Consider the following 16022-nt stretch of genomic DNA (forward strand, 5'->3'; position numbering starts at 1 on the left):
CTGCCTTTCGAAGCGTGTACAAGCGCGAGAAACCATAGTTTTGTGTGCAAGCAACGTGGAGATTTGAAATGTAAGCTGGAAAATAAACCAGCATCAACTTAAGTCCGCCTTTTGTGGTTGTGCGAACTCACGCCCGTACGAGCAGCGAAGTGACAAAAATCTGTTACATTATAATGCAGGATTTCTAAAGTCAGCTTAGCCGCAGTTCAGACATGTTATGCGGTAAAGCATACGCAATGCATTGCGGTGAAGTGTACCTATAGTGGACAGGGGCCACTACGTTACTGTGGCAATTTAACCCCTTGTTTCGGCACCATGGCCGTGCGCCTTTAGAAGGCGCGAACAGAGAGGAATCGCGGTCTGAGAGCATGGCACGAACCTTGTCAGTGCATCACTTGAAAAAAAAAACCCATCAAATTGCAGTGGGTGACGCCAAAAGGAAAACCTTGACTTGTGAATGGCCAAAGTAGTTCCAAGCATATTCAATCATATTCCATGCTCCTGCTTATTTATGATTGTTTAAAGTAAATGCACATGCTATGCACCAACGTTTGCCGCATTTCCGATGTACTTTATTGATGTAGCTTGAATTACACCTGGCAAATATACAATTCGTGCCATGTGGTGTTTGTGTTATTTATAAGCTGCCACTTTCATCTGGTTATGTGTACACTGACCGGAAAGGTTGATGCCCCATCCTCCTTATGAAACACGGTAACACCTCAAAAGGTGTACCACCTCTCAAGCCATTGTGATTCTTGCGTTTGTGCACCGCATTTCACAAACATGGGCATCGTTGTGCTACAGAAAGATCATCGTACAGAAAGAGTAGCTAATTCTTACTATTTCGAGATGCATGCACAAGAGTGTGTTAGTCAATCGTCTATGTCTTTGTCTCAGGGTGTATGTGCATACTTGAGTAATACGTAAAGACCCATGTTAGGTGTCTGGATTATTTTGTTTTTAGTTTGATTCGTGTTTTTCCACAATTTATAGGTTTTGGTGTGTGTGTTGCTTTGTATGTGTATAATCCTGCCAGAGTGGTTTTTTCGTCGGTAATAAACATAGAGAAGACAGCTTATTCATTTTTGTACAATCCTCTCTAGATCTGACAGCAAGTGAGCGTGCTTCAAAGGATGTTATTGAGAAGATGCTTAGGATTGCCAAGCTCAAGCCTTTAGATTAACGTAAAATCTTGAGTTTAATTTTAGCGCGATAAAACAATGGTGCTGAGACAGCACATTAAGGCATATTATCTCCAGCAGTAAGCAATACTACAAATGCACTTGTAGCTATAGAGGAATTCCACTAGTGTACGAAACATATCATTTTTTTCATCAGTAGCTAGCAACGCATTTAAGCCTCATGTTAGACGGATACATCACACAGAAAAGAAAGATGATTTAGGTTTCACATAAGTTTGAAGCCTGCATGTTTTGCAGTGGAAGAGCAGAAGAACAATGACGATAGATTGGCTGACGATAGCAACAGCATGAGAGGCTAGGTGGTCCTGTGTAAGCTTTGTCAATTACTTTGAGAAAAAAAAGCCTTAAAGATAGCAGTAGCCTCTTATGCTTCTTTTAACGTTTGAATTGCCCAAGGCTTGCCATATGTATAGACTGCATGAGTATATAAACTGCATGATGGAGGTATTCTTTATAGCCTGAAGGGTAGCATTGTGCTGAAAACTTGGTGGAGAATAATTGGAATGAAAGGTCAGATGATACCTGACATGTCCTCTTACCACCATCGAAGCTCACAAGATGCACAACACTGAACAGACACCATAAAACTTGGCCAGCCATGGCAATTGTAATCATGACTTACTAGCACTGAGCAGTCTGGTCAAATAGAGAAACCTGCAACTTTTATCTGATTAAATGTAGCGTTTGTTCCACTAATTTGAAAGTCGGCGTCATGTATTATTGTGGACACAGATACATATCTGTAAACCTCCTAAACTCATGAGTAATGGAAGAGAGTAATGGAAGAGAGTTACCCAATTAAATACTCTCTTGGTATGAACGCTATGACCGCAAGAGCAGTATCTTGCACAGTTAAATAACAACCATGCTGCAGTATCACTATATCAAGCTGAACCATATTTTACTGATGTGGCCTTCATACAAGGGGGAACCAAAGAATCCAAAATAGTGGGGGTTCAACATAAGCTAGACGGAAATTTAAAAAATCGCCTGTGGCAGGTAGCATAATTCTTATTGCTGGGCTGGGTTATTCGATGAGGCGGACATTATTAGTGCGAGAAATCGAAGCATATATTCAACTAATGAGCAAAAATTCACTAATTAGCTTAGTAAAGTAAATTTAGTAAAGTAAACGTAAAGTTAATTATCTTACGGCACACATAGAAATTTACGAATTATAGCCAGTAACCTTGCGAGACGCATCCACTTGAAATGAATTCACTTGAAATAACCGGGCCGCTATAACCGGTAGGGCCGATAACCGGTGGACCATTAGAGTTACAGAATGGGTGCCAAGAGAAGGGAAGCGCATTCAAGGACGACAGAAAATAAGGTGGGGAGATAAGAGGCCTTCGTCTTCCAGTGGACGTAACAATAGGCTGGTAGTGACTATATATACATATATACGTGAGGATGTGGTTCTATTCTAAAGCTGTCTTTGGCAGGAATAGTAAAGATTGACTTGTGAAGTTGGCACCTGTATCTTGACATGGTGGTTCATTTGCAATGAGATATAAGGAAGTAATAAAAACAACTTATGTTTCAATTTCATCACTCCACCTAGTTTTCTGCTGTCCTCGACTGCGCTTCCCTTCCCTTGGTATCCATTCCGTAATTCCAATGGTCCACCGGTCATCCATCCTATGCATTACATGGCCTGCCCTGCTCTGTTTTTCCCTCTTAATGTCAACTAGAATATCGGCTATACCCGTTTGCTCTGTGGTCCACACCGCTCGCTTCCTGTTTCTTATAGTAAGGCCTAACATTTTCCGTTCCATCGCTCTTTGTGCGGTCCTTAACTTGTTATCGAGCTTCTTTGTTAACCACCAAGTGTCTGCCCCATATGCTAGCACCGGTACAAGGCAATGATTCTACACTTTGCTTCTCAACAACAGTGGTAGGCTACCAGTCAGGGTCCCATGTGAGTAATTGACCTAGATAAACGTACTCCTTTGCAGACTCTAGAGGCTGACTGGCGATCCGGAATTCTTGTTCCCTTGCCGGGCTATTGAACATTATCTTTGTCTTCTGCATATTAATCTTCCACCCCACTCTTACACTTTCTCGGCTAAGGTGGAGTGATGACGTTAGAAAATTCGCAGGCGCAAGTTGGGGGTGTCAGCTAACGCAAGACAGGGGTAATTGGAGATCGCAGGGAGATGCCTTCGTCCTGCAGTGGACATATATATAGACTGATGATGATTATGCTTCAATTAAAAATTTGTGAAGTAAAGTTCATGGAAAAGAAACAAACCCGTAAGTATTCTTCTTTACACGTCTTGCTGATCTAGGCAAGCTTTCATTGCTGATACGCTTGCAGTATGCGAATAAGTAGCTAGAATCAGATGTGCAGGTTGGTTTTTATTGGTTCAAGTATACAGGAGAATTGTGTTTTAGATGCGAGAGCATCTTATGCTCGGAGCAGTGTCCGTTTTGCGGCATCCGCACCCATACTGCGCGTGCGCACTCTCCCTCATTATTCCTCTCCTACACAGGTGTGCGCTCTCCTGCTCCCCTCTCCCCCTCTCCGCCATAGGTCCGGCGCAGCAAATCATTGCATATAACTCTCTCTCCCTCTCTCTAAGGGTATGCCGGTAGGCGGCGCAAGTGTCGCGGCGCAGTATAAAGCGCGCGTTCGCTGTGCTTCCGTGATTCGCTCTCTCTGTACAACGATGTGCGAAAGGCCATAAACAACGTCAACGTCGGCGCTAGTTGCAGCGGCAGCGCCACCGCCGCGGAGCAGAGGCAGGCTCGATAAGCCGAACGTAAACGTCAGCGTCGGCAAGCAGACCCCGAACTTCGGGCCAGCTAGGTAAGCCGAACGTAAACGTCAATGTCGGCAGGAAACTTCTACGGAAGCAAAAGGGATCGGCACGCCGAAGTGGAACGTCAGCGTTATCAAGCCGACCCCGAAGTCGGGACTCGGAAAGTCGAAGCGCAGCGGCAGCGTCGAGCGGCAGCTCCCGATCCCGAAGTGACGAGGCAACGCGAGTCTGCGGCCAAAGCAGCAACACGTTCGAGGCCATTACAACGCCCGGGCTTCGACGGTGCTGACGCGCGGTTCAAGCGCGACTTCCTCGATCGGAGCTTCGGGCACAGCTGCAACGTGTGCGACCGGCTTTGGTTCGACAACAACCTATATGCGATGCATTTCCCAAGATCACAATCAACCCACCACCATCAGGAGAACGTGCATAGACCTCGTCTTCGCAAATTTCAAACTCGACCTTCGGCAGCAAGACCCATTGACGCTACACTTCACCGACCACAAAGCCATCGTCTTCAAGATACCGCGCGCACCGACGCTAGGAATCACGTACGATCTCTAAATAAAGACGCAACAACCCCGTACAAACGTCTCCTCTCTTCTCAATACATTCTCTCACTCTAACTTTCATTGGGCTGTGTTGCCAAGTGAAACGAAACGGAAACTCGATGCACACCCCCCGCGATGCTTTCGCATCCCACCATGGTTGCTCATAGGGTGAGATGATGTGATTATTTGTAGGTATATCCCAGAGTGATGAAGCATACTCCATTTTTTATCTTTCAAGCCTTTTATACCGTATAAGTTTAAGGGAAGTGGAAGCACAAGAAAAATTGGTACACAAAAGGCGATGTGTTTAGTTATGAGCATTATTCGTGTAAGCAGCACATGATAGTAGAGTGCACGTTAAATGTAAACAAATGTTACTTGTTGTCTCGCAATCCATGGCTGTCCAATGCCTTTTTACAAAGCATGCGCAAACAAAGCATGCGCCTTTTAACAAAGCATCCGCAAAAACTTCAACTACAAAAACCTCAACCTTTGAATGTTGCATTGGTACGTCGATACAAGAAGTACATCACCAATTCCTATATTCGCTGAAAATTGCATAAAAATAGTATTATGAGAGAGTTTGTTAAACATAAAAATAACGTTAGAAAGGAATGGCAACTTCATAATGACTTCCCCAATCGCTCTTCTAAAAGCAATTTGGTGAAAAAGTAATAATAACAACACAGAGATATTTATGATGAACCTTCAGGTATTGCCAATGCGTTCAGCGATTATTTTCATGAAATAAAGGGAAAACACAACCGCCCGCAACTTACACCCTAACTCGTTTTGAACACTCTTTCTTCCTGCGGCCTGTGTATACTTCAGAGGTATTCTCAGCCATTAATAACCTTAACTACAGTGCTGCAGGTTTAGACAACTATGAATTCGCGCCACTTGAAACTAGTGGCCCACGTTATTTCTAAGCGTCTAATACATGTTATCAATCGCACATTTAAAACAGGCATATTCCATAGATCTTTAAAAAAGAGATGAGTACTCTTGGTTACAAAAAAGGTGAACAATTTATAACTACCGCCCCATATCTGTCCTGTCGTGTTCGAACGACTTCGTGCAGCGCGGCCTAATTATTACTTGTCAAGGTTCAACTTGATGACATCATGTCAATTTGGATTTCCTTCGGGTTCTTTTACTGGTTTAGCCCTGCTTTCTTCAACAGACTGTATTAAGCAAGGCATTGATGCCGGGTATTTTGTGGGTTAGTTTTTTTTATTTCACGGAACTATTCGATACTATTAATCACGACGTGTTATCAAGAAGCATAGGCAATAACTGGTCCAGCGTTAAATATTATACCAAGGTTTTTTGTATGACAGGGAAGAAACTGTCTTGTAAAGTTTATTTTCTTAGACTAAAATAACAAGGTATTTAAATAAATACCTAAATAACAAGACTGGCAGCAGCAGCGGGACAGCTGTGTCTCCTCTTCTATGCTCCGCAGATTGCCTATCGTCTGCCGGCCCCATCAATGTATCAGCCGCTCATGAGCATCCCGTGACTAGCCATGAGCCCACCTGTACGTCACGGCCTACGTCATCGCCATACCACAGCGCCAGCTCTAGATAAACCTGACGCAAGCACTGGGACGCTTCTCTTGGCAGTGGCGGCAGCAGCGGGGCAGCACGGCTTACGCTGTTTCGAAACTTTGGGTAACAGCGCAAACAGACGACCACAAGAAGGGAGACGCGGACACACAGGCGCTGACTAACAACTGGTTTTATTGTGAAGGATAGCACACCTTATATATGCCAGAGTGAAGCAAGGGAAAGGGGAAAACATAACAAGGGTAACATCGTGCCAACAACGCAAGCGCAAAACAGCCAACCAAGCGCAACAAGACGCAAACAATTATTTTTCTTTCTAATCTGAACCCCCGATAGCCGCATCCAGAAGATAAAATTCAGCGTCAAAGAGAGCAAGGGAAGGGGTGCTGAAGCACTTGCTACCGAACTTCCTGATGTGGTAGGCTTCCAAACTGATGCGCGCTGTCTTGTCACTACTCTTTCCTAGAATCTTCTGGGTGCGGCTATCGGGGGTTCAGATTCGACAGAAAAATAATTGTTTGCGTCTTGTTGCGCTTGGTTGGCTGTATTGCGCTTGCGTTGTTGGCACGATGTTCACCCTTGTTATGTTTCCCCTTTCCCTTGCTTCACTCTGGCATATATAAGGTGTGCTATCCTTCACAATAAAACCAGTTGTTAGTCAGCGCCTGTGTGTCCGTGTCTCCCTTCTTGTGGTCGTCTGTTTGCGCTGTTACCCAAAGTTTCGAGATGTACCAACTCGCCCAAAAAGAAGTATTGATGAAGTTCATACGCTGTTTATCCTTTTCTTTGCTTCGCAGGTTAGGCACTATGTCCGAATGAATTATTCACGTTGCTGATTTACTAATGCTGCTACTGCCAAAGTTTTTTTTCTGTGTCTTATTTGTTGTTGCTACAATGTCCCCTGAAGAGCAAAACATGTTGAAAGATTTAAAACAAGAAATTCTAGATATGCGCTCGTTTCTGGAGAGAGAATTTATGAAGGAAAATAGAGAAATTAAGAATAGCCTGGATCATATGAACAAATGTTTTGAGGAAATGTGTACCACTATGAAAGATATTCAGAAAGAAAAAGCTGAAATCAAGGCTGCAGAACGCGTGCCTCACTTCTGAGTGCGCACTACTGAACATTCGTATACTGGGAGCTGGGCTAAGAATTCTGCAACTAGACCAATATTCCAGAAATAAAAACGCCGCATATCCACGGGGTGAATGATGATGAGTGGGCGAAGCTCCGGAGGGAATCATCGGTAAAGCGTGAATCTTCCGTGTAATTCGCCCAGTCTCGCCGCACTAAATCGAACGATTGACTTCCACCAATGACACGCGCCATATGTGACGTCATTCCTATTTTATAACAGCGCCCTTCATTATAATTGCACCATCTCCCGCTTAAGGGGACGCTAGCACAAACGCGTTAGAAACGTGCAGTACTCTCTAGTAAGGGGGAGAGGCCACAGCGTTTTACGCAGCCGTTTACACATGCCGGAACGTGCACCGCGTTTGCCGACGCCATCACATGACTGCTGAGAGAGTATAACCCCCGTATTCATAAACGCTCCTCGACTTGAACTTGACTTACCACCGCCTTCAACGCGTTTCGAACGCGCTGCCCAAGGCGGTGGCAAGTCAAGTTCAAGTCGAGGAGCGTTTATGAATACGGGGGTAAGGCGGAGAGGCCACAGCGTCTTACACCAGCTTCTTACACGGGCCGTAACGAGCTAGCACAAACGCGTTAGAAACGCGCAGTCTTTCGTTAATGTTGGGTATTTATTGTCATCGTGGTGCGTGTGTTCATGTGCGCTTCGTGGCGTAGTGGCTAGCGCCGCGCGTTCGGAAGCGAGGGGTCCCTGGTTCGATTCCGCGCTACGGACACAACTTTCGGAATTTTTTTTTTTCATAAAAGTAGACGTGGCTACCTACTACGACGACGACTACTACTACTACTACTACTACTACATACTACAGAGGAGGGACAGACCCACACCCTAAGGAGCTTCGCCCCTAAAAAGGTGCGGCCTGCCGCGTGCATCGAAAACGGTGTGATCCGCTGCGGCGCCACACGTCGGGGGCTGTTGTCTGGCATCGGCATAGCAAATGCGTCACGAACGCGCTTGGAACGCCGTCGCGCGTGCCAGCCGATGGCGCGTTCCATCGCCGATGACTAGCGCCGTTCGGCCCAGCCAAGCGGCCGACAATGCAACTACGGCTGTCACATTCGCTCCCATTGCAACGCGCCCGATGCGGCAGGCCGCACCTTTTTTTTATCAAGCGGCCGTGCTACAGAGGAGGAACAGACCCACACCCTAAGGAGCTTCGCCCCTAAAAATCTGGAAATCACAGGTGTTCCAACTTCACAGGGCGAAAACCTTTCTACCATTCTGAAAAAAGTCGGAGAAGTTGTAGGTGAGCCTGTTAGCGAAAATGATGTTGAGATCTGTCACAAAGTTCCAACGAGGGATTGCCGGCATTCCAACATTGCGGCATAGTTCCGCAGCCCTTCAAAACGCGACGCAGTCCTTAACAAAACTTGACAGAAGCGACTGCCGGCCCCTGATCTTGACAACACACAGTCTGTTGCTATGTATTGACGTCAGTGAACACCTGTACTCAGAATTGAAAAAACTTTTGGGCATGGCGATCGCACGCAAAAGGGAAAATAATTGGCGTTTCGCGTGGACGTGGGACCGCAAGATTTTTCCTAGGAAAAGTGAATCCTCCCGGTCGTTGCAAATAACGCATGTATCTGACCTAGAAAAAATTTACTAACCAAGGTTTCATGGCTACTAATGACGACGTCATGCCTGGAAGCGCTATGCACGTATCATATCTTGCGCCACATGAAGTTGGCAGCCTGTATGTCAAAAATAAGAACTGCTTATCTTTTATCCACCTTAATGCGCAGTCGGCCTGAAATAAAGAACAGATTATTGCACTCATCGCTACGTTTGGCTTTGCTCCTCACATACTGATGGTGACAGAAACACGGTATTAATGCGAATCAGAAGTTCTTAGATTGCCCCGCTAGGTAACATTTTTTATGAATCGGTCATGTCGAAGAGGAGGTGGCGATATGTTAATGACAAAAGGCACACTCCGTTGCAACATTGTTGCATCTTTTATCCTTGTTACGTTGGATTATGAAGAGCTTACTGTTCAGTGCTATGATGATGTTTTCTGTGTCTTATATCGACCACCAGGAGCGAGCACGCAGAACTTTCTGTCTTTTATACAAAACTGCTTTTGCTGGCAGGCACCCTAAACAATGATTTTTTAGAGGTTTCTACTTCTCGAGAAGAACTTCGCAAGATAATGGAATCAAATGGTCTTGAAAATGTTATAAATAGTACGACTCGTGTTTCAACAGATGCATCGACAATAATTGACGTCTTCATAACCAACATCCACCATTCTAACATTTTATCTGGTGTTGTGAGCGCTCATATAAGTACTCACCTTCGAATATTTCTTTTCGTGACCCAGTGTTCATCTTCAGCACGCAAAATCTATTTCCCACAAATGGTGCGTGATATACAAAGCCTGAACAATTTTCGTGACGCAATATCACTAATATAGATTGGTCAGTAATGATACGTACCACTGATCCAGAAACTGCTTATGAATACTTTCGTGCTAGGTCTAAGGATACCTATGATAAATGCTTCAAATACAAAGAAGTTAAAGTGGCACGTAAACGCATAAACCCATAGATAAATAAAAACTGTATCCATGAAATTCGCGCAAAAACCCTCTTTACAAAACTTTTATTGATACCAGGATTGAAAAAGCTTTGCATGAATTTAAGCTACAAAGCAACAAAACAAATAGTCTTTTGTGCAGAGAGAAGAGACAATATTTGCATAAATTATTTAACAATGACGTAATAAAAACGTCCGATGCTGCCTGGAAGCGCATTAATGGTTTTCTTGGGCGAGGAGATGGGAACACGACTATAAGAGATATCACATTAGGTGATTAAGTTTTATCAAATGAGACACTTGCAAATACATTTAATAACTATTTTACAACCTTAGTAAACAACACGCATGATCTTAATTCTTTGAATTACCTTGGCTGCAGAACTAAACAAACTGCATTTTGGGCGCCTACTACGGAAAATGAGGTATTTACTACTTTTATGTCTATCAAAAACAGCAGATGTTGTGACGTCGATGAATTTGAGATCATGCCAATTAAGCATGTCCTGGACTTGATTATACCTGCATTAGTACACATATTCAACTTAATATTTTCCAGGGGCTCGTTCCCGAACCGACTTCAGGTTGCGAAGGTAATGGTTTTGTACAAAGATGGTGATAAAGGAGTATGTTTATCTGCGTCAATTACTCACAGGGGAGCCTGATAATGAGAAATAAATTTACAGAAGAATAAAATTGGGTTGGAGTGCATACGGCAGGCATTGACAAATCATGAATGGGAGCTTACCACTGTCATTGAAAAGAAAAGTGTACAATCATTGCATTCTACCGGTGCTAACATATGGGGCAAAAACTTGGAGGTTAACAAAGAAGCTCGAGAACAAGTTAAGGACCGCACAAAGAGCGATGGAACGGAAAATGTTAGGCCTAACGTTAGGAGATGGAAGAGAGCGGTGTGGATCAGAGAACAAACGGTGATAGGCCATATTCTAGTTGACATTAAGCGGAAGAAATGGAGCTTGATAGGTCATCTAATGCGTAGGATGGATAACCGGTGGACCATTAGAGTCACAGAATGGACACCAAGAGAAGGGAAGCGCAGTCGAAGACGGCAGAAAACTAGGTGGGGTGATGAAGTTAGGAAATTTGCAGGCGCTAGTTGGAATCATCTAGCGCAAGACAGGGCTAAGTGTAGATCACAGGAAGAGGCCTTCGTCCTGCAGTGGACATGAATAGGCTGATGATGATGGTGATCAAAACGAGTTAAAAACTACCGACCAATCTCGGTGCTGCCCATTTTTTCTAAAGGTATATGAAAACTGGTACGTGCCCGCATGACATCGTTTCTAATGAAACACGACCTGATCACTAGTATGCAGTATGGCTTTGTGAAAGGGCAGTCGACAGAAACTGCCTTACTTACTTAAAAGGAAATTATATTGCAGTTGTTTGAACATCGATTATGTACTCTGGGTGTCTTTGTTGATTATTCGAAGGCGTTCGATTGTATAAATCATGCTACACTACTTCACAAACTATAGAACATTATGGTTCTGGTGGCGTATTTCTTGAACTAATACAATCGTATCTTCGACATCGTGCGCAACAAGTGATCCTAGATAGAGATGTGTCGAATTTAAAGCCTGTTCACGCGGGAGTGCCACAAGGAAGTATTCTGGGGCCCCTGCTTTGTTGTTTATAATAATGACTTAGTTACTATTGATAATAATGTAAAATTTATTATGTAGGCGGACGACACAACTATTCTGGTTACCGAACGGAGTTCCACAGAGACTATCGGTATCGCAAATGAGGCACTAACAAAAGTGTCCTCGTGGTCTACCGTAACTTCACTTGATATAAATACTAAAAAAACAGCTGTTCTGTTCCGACCGAGAAATTTTAATGTCGCTACAGACATAATATTACAACTTGAGAATTATATTATTCCGGTTGTGCCTACTGTTAAATGTCTTGGAGTTGTCTTCGAACAACATATATGTCGTGAAACTTGCATGTGGATTTAGTCGCTGCTAAAATAATCCGTGTGAGGGGAATTTTGTGCAGGATAAGATATTTTCTCCCTAACAGCATCAAGCTTCTCTCATACAGGACCTTGCTTCTCAGTCAAATTAACTATTGCCATCTTGTTTGGGGTACTACGACACTGTGTGACATCACCACATTATACAGAATACAAAAAAGGCCATCCGTAGTATTCTGTGTGGTCCCCACGACATGCATAGGCGCCCACTTTTCTAAAAGCTGAATTTACTTTCTATGCCTAACATTTATGAGCAAACACTAATTCAGCGGTATCAAACTGTTATTAACAGAATAACACGTTAAATACTCTCTAGAACTTAAAACGCAGAAATAGGAAGCTAAAAACGTGCAGTTGCGAACTCTGGTAGATGCCACGGGCAAGCACTAATTACACCTACCAAATGTTGAGCTTTACATTACCGTCTTGTCTAAACAAAATCTACACTATCTAATTTTTATTATTGTCTTTTCTTTGTTTCCGCAAAAAGGAACAAATTGTGTTTTTTTGTTACAGTGAATTTGCCGAATTGTGCATTGCAGTAAGTAACGTGTGACAGATTTGTCGATTTCACTCATATATGTATAATGTGCATAAGTAATTAGCGTTAATTCTTTTTTTGTCTGGGTTTCAATTGTACGTTAGTTTTATATGTGCTATATATACATTCTGTTTCACTTGAATTCATTTTACACACACACACACACACACATATATATATATATATATATATATATATATATATATATATATATACATTATGTCTGTCACTCATCTTTTGGGCCTTAGGTGATTCTAACTGAATATGTAACACCTCACCTTATGCTCTGTCACTGCCTGGTAAAAAGGGCTGTGGACCATGTGAAGCCATAAAAAGGCTTCTTTCGCGGTCGTCAAGATTTTGGTGTTGAAATAAAGTAAATTGAATTGAAAAACGAGGGAGTGCCGTGAGGGTCTGTTATATGTCATTTACTTTTCATATTATATACATAATCATATTACTAATTAGAGTCAGTCATCTCATTGTGTTTTATATGCGGATGATACCACACTAACCCTTTGCAATAAGAAACTATTTGCTTTAGTTTCTGAAATGAATGCGTTTTTGGACCATTCAGTCCACTGGTGCCAACTAAATCGCTCATTTATAATGCTATAAAAATGAAATTTATGGTTTTCAGGACGAGTTAGAGACTGTTAGGGCCGGATTCTGAAGCACTCCTTTCCTTAGTAAGGACAACTTGCACGTTGTAAGGCGACCTGGCGTCAATTCTGGAACATCCCTTACTATAGGGGCACTAAATTAGGCCTCCTTGGTGCTTCCTCGTGCTTAGGGAGGCGGCATGCTGCCTTCATGCTTCCTAACCGCGCTCCTCTACCTGAACGTATGCTTCTCCGCAGGACTTTGCATGCGGTACGCTCGGTGCCATGCGCCGCCAACGCCGAGGTAGCCAGCCGCCGTGTTTGGACTTCCAGTTTGGTTCCGCAGACTGCGCTTTGTGCCATTTATTTTGTGATTCTGTTTTTCTGTGAAAAGCGAGCGGCGAGAATGACGGCCTTGCGATATTTATCCGATGACGAGAGCTTCGAAAGCTATGCAAGCTTTCTTCGACGTGCAAATGAACTTCTTTGCGGGACTGTGTACAAGCCTCTGCTGTTGACTCCAGTCTGGTATGTGATTGACAGGCAGTATCCACTGGAAAACTACAACGAAGTGGAGTTTCTAGCACGGTATTGTTTTTCCAAGCGAGCTGTTACAGCCATTCTGGCAGAGCTGCAACTGCATTGTAACACTGACAACAGAGGAGCGCCGCTACCTGCTCTGTTGAAGGTCGTGATCGTACTGCGTTTTTACGGAACGGGTGCCATGCAAACTCTTGTAGGTGACGTTGTTTGTGTGTATCCCAACCCTCTATATGCCGATGCATTTGAGATAAGACACAGCTGATATGCCTTCGTCTGTATCCCAAGTACGTTCGGCTGCCAAACGCCAGTGAAGCGAAGTCAGTCATAACCATAGGTTCTACGCCATTGGAGGATTCCCCGGGGTTACTGGGTGCATAGATTGTACTCGTATGCCTATTAAAAGCCCCGGTGTAGACGACGCAGAAGAGACGGAGGAAGAACGAGCCTCACGCCTCGAGAAGCGTCGCAAGTACGAAGCGGCCAGGTGAGTGGATTCAGATCAGGGTAGCACGCGAAACGTGTTCAAGTCACTAGAAGACAACCCCTTATCCTCCCACCTCATCGACCATCCACAATTGCCACAAAGACGTCAATGGGCAATTGTGGCAATTGAGAAACAAGAAGATGAAGACTTTCAAAATAAATGAGTTACACTTTAAAAATGTCTAGGCTTTAATGTAACCATAACTTAACGAGAGGCAACAACCAAACCTAAACACTCAGACGTACGAAGCTAAACGATAAAGATGTAACCGTAGAGAGAACCAAGCTAAACAATAAGATTAACCGTACCTCTCGCTACGCACACCCAGGCATAACTGAGTTAAACCACAGCCAGTTTTTCTTCCTCCGTAGAAAAACGGTTTGCCCGGCATGGTAAATACACACACACACACACACACACACACACACACACACACACACACACACACACACACACACACACACACACACACACACACACACACACACACACACACACACACACACACACACACACACACACACACACACACACGCACACGCACGAAACAAAACGCAGGCCAAAAAAAATTGCCCGCCAATCCACCCTGTGAAGGTGGTTGGAAAGCGAAGCTTTTTACGCCACCCTCACGGTGACTGCGGCGCACTTGATCACTTGGCCAAATGATCAGTGTGGTACTTGCGCCGTTTCGCGGCGTTCTCCGGTTCGCGCCTCTCGTCGTCCTCGCGGCGGGCGCTCCTCTTGCGTTCGGCGTCTCTGACGACCTATGTTGGGTCCTGCTGCCTGGCCTGACGCACACGTTCCGCTTCTCTAGCGGCATATGCTGGGTCCTGCTGCCTGGCATGACGCATACGTATGGCATCTTGTGCGAGAGCTCCTGGATTTTGCCTACGACGCTGTTGAGCGAGACGATTTTGTTCTTTCCGCCGAGACTTATATTCACGCTCTTCTTCTGCCGTCTTTACTTTCCGTGGTCTACCCATAGTGGGGTAGTCTAGAAAATGAACCGAAGCAGTTACTAGGCTGTAAGGGCTTCGAATGACGTCAACCCTCTTTCAAGCAGCTGCATAAGCTTTGCAACAGCTGCAATCTAAGCTTACGGACCGCGCCGAGCCTGTTTCCGTTGTTTGCCCGCAGCCCTTATCATCCATCATGTTGGCTCATCACTTTGAAGCTTGTTTTTGTGGTTTTTCTTGCGAAAACGAGTGCTTAGTTGTACGCTGAATGCCTGAATTCAAGTAAGCTATACTGCTATACCTGCAAGTGTTAGCGGTTCGTCGGGATCGTTTTTTGATTACAACGACGGACACGACAGAACCTTGGCTGGTAGAGGTACAAAGCTTCGCTTTAAAAGAAAAAGAAAGCGACACCTGACCAACGAGCTGTCAGATGCTGCCAAAGTTACTAGACTGAGCTTGCTTTCCTGCCATGTGCATAATTTTTCACCTATTTTTATGCCATTAACGAAAGAAATAGAATTTATGCCCTGGTATAGAAGTAGAAATGTAATTCTAACAGCGCCGGAAGTTTACTTTGACAATTCATTACAAATATTTTGCATTTTTCGTAAGTAATCTCGAAACCAGAAGCCTGTAACGTTCCATTTCCTTAATTGAGGAGCTCCTTCCACAGGGAAGGTGAAAGGAAGCTTTTAGAATTCGTCCATCTGCCATAGATTTCCAAATTTCCATCTGCCATAGATGGCACCATTCGCTCAGCTTGACTAGGTCGGCTTGCAAGGCGTTTACAACATGTTGAGAAGCCATTTGCCTATACATTGCACAATCGTCTGCAAAGAGTCTTATAGTTGAACCAATATTTACCGCGCTATCATTAACATAAATTAAAAAATTACTCCATCTATTGCTGAATAGAACTATGTGTGGATGCGAAGCATCAGGGAGATGGTTAGCTTGAGCGGGAGATGGTTTCGCGGCAGGGGCCCGAGCGCTCATCGCGGCGCTGCACAGGAGAGAGAATTAGGCGCGCTCGCTCCATGATTTTCATACAGCGGAACTACCGTGGTGCCCCTAGCGGAGTATGCAGCTGTCGCACCACCTGTC

This window comes from Dermacentor silvarum, chromosome 2 (genome assembly GCF_013339745.2).
Source record: "Dermacentor silvarum isolate Dsil-2018 chromosome 2, BIME_Dsil_1.4, whole genome shotgun sequence".
Taxonomy (NCBI): Eukaryota; Metazoa; Arthropoda; class Arachnida; order Ixodida; family Ixodidae; genus Dermacentor; species Dermacentor silvarum.